The following is a 2249-nucleotide window of genomic DNA, read 5'->3' as shown; positions in this document are numbered from 1 at the left end:
ACTCCTTTTACTTCAAGACAGAGAAATCAATTTGAAGCTGAGGTAGAAGCTTCTCCCTTGTTTTCAGTTCTAGAGTTGCTATGTAGGATGCTGCCAGAGAAAAGTCAACATAATAAAACCCTCATAAATCCTGCATTCTACAAGACGGACTCACCAGGCAAGGCTTTTCCTCCAGTGCAATAGTGGCATGACTACAGCCAGAAGAGTCATCAGCTCTATGATTCAATTTGAGGCCTGTTCCCCAGGAGGGAAGCATGCCTGGTACTAAAAACTGTGGTCAAAAGTCCATGTGTGGGGAGAATGTGGGCCCTAGGGAAGAACCTATAATTGCTGTATTGCTAAATGCATGTATCAGACTGCCTCTTAAATATGTATCCTTATATCCAAAGATCAGTTTTGATGTCAACTTTGGTCAGAACTAGTTTTTATTCTTTTACTTATGATTTAGTTATTCATTCATTATTGGCAATTGGTAGCAGTCAATGAAAAGATTTATCAGTGCTCAATGGCTAAAATTAAGTGATGAATGCACAGCCCTACATGAGGCAAATGCATCATCCCTCCAGGGCTCAGGAAATATTGCAAGAGGTGGGATGGAAAGAGTGTAAGAGCCAGATATTGAGGAGGAGTGCTGTAGAATTCTGACATGCAGACAAGGCCAGGCCTTTGCACTCATGAATTCATGCTAGATGTGATTATTTGCACAAGACCTGCACATGACAGGCCCACTAAACATTCTGTTATAGAGAAAGGAGGGAATTGGGAGGCCATGTGTTTCTCTGCTGGGCTAATGACAGTTAAAGGTCATTCAAAAGGGGGAGACATACTGGGCTTGGTGCCTGCCTTCAATCCCAGCACTTGGGAGGTAGAGGTAGGAAGATCAGTGTGAGTTGGAGGCCACCTTGAGACTACATAATGAATTCCAGGATAGAGTGGGCTAGAGAGAAACCCTACGTCAAAAGAAACAAACAAACCAAAAAAAGTAAAGAAAAGGGGTGGTGGATAAGAGTTATTTTATTCCATTATGTAGTTACTGGCAACTGATGAGAAGAAGGACTAGTGTGAATGACTGTAGACATGTGAACAAAATGTAATAAAAATGTATGAAAATGTCCAAAAATGAATAAAATTCATTAAAAAAGCAAGGAGGTTGAGCTTAGACCATCTGAAAATGCACATTCAGATGAGAAAAGATGAGAGGTATAAAAGAGTGAAGTAAACAGAGATACTTTGGGCAATAATAAAAGGGAAATATTCAGATCGACGAGGCTCAAAAAAAGATTATATAAAAGGGTAGAAAGCTTTCCAAAGAAATGATAACAAAATTACTCCCCAGCTAGGTGTGGTGACACACACCTTAAATCCCAGCATTTGGAAGGCAGAGGTAGGAAAATTTCTGTGATTTTGAGGTCAGTCTGGGACTACAGAGTGAGTTGTGGGTCAGCTTCAGTTAGAGTGAGATGCTATCTCAAGAAGAACAACAAAGAAAAAAAAAAGCTCTCTTAACTTTAATAAATAATATACTAACCATGTCCACAAATCTAGATTGCTCTAATATTGCAAATACAGTACCTATGATATTCATATCTTTAGCACAAAGACAAAAACAATAGCTTTTGATAAAAGCAATATAGAAATATTTTAAATGGGATACTTCATATTAAACTGTGTGGAGAAATATAATGGAAGAATAGAATTTTTTATTAGTTGGGTTTTTCAATTGTTGTTTCTGTCATCCTTTAGGCAAAGTTAAGTTGTTATCATATCAAAATATCTTGTTGCATTCAAGGATACTTTTCTAAACCACATAACAAAACAAACAAAAAAAAATGACAGGCAAGTTAAAATACTAAGGAAGGGATCAAATATGCTGATGGAGCACATTATTTAACAAGTGTAAATGGACACAAAATGAACATTAACAAAGCTAGAAAAGGGGCCATACAATCTTTATACCAAGCCTTGACCTGTCAATAATTATCTTGAACTTACATGAATTAGATGCCCACATTTAAATGGATAAGACTAAGATCTAACTATGCTTAGAAGAAATTTAGTTCAAGACTAAGTGAAGACAAAGTAGAACAAAAGGGATCATAAAGGACGTGGATATCTATGTAAATGGGATCTAAAGGGAATCTAGAGAAGCCATATTATATTAGATAAAATAGACTTAAACTAGAAGCAATAATAAGATAAGAAACTTATAACAGGGCTGGAGGTATGGCTTATCAGTTAAGATGTTTGCC

The sequence above is a fragment of the Jaculus jaculus genome, chromosome 8, assembly GCF_020740685.1.
Source record: "Jaculus jaculus isolate mJacJac1 chromosome 8, mJacJac1.mat.Y.cur, whole genome shotgun sequence".
Classification (NCBI taxonomy): domain Eukaryota; kingdom Metazoa; phylum Chordata; class Mammalia; order Rodentia; family Dipodidae; genus Jaculus; species Jaculus jaculus.
The sequence above is the reverse complement of the archived record's forward strand: the minus strand, read 5'-3'. Positions refer to the sequence as shown.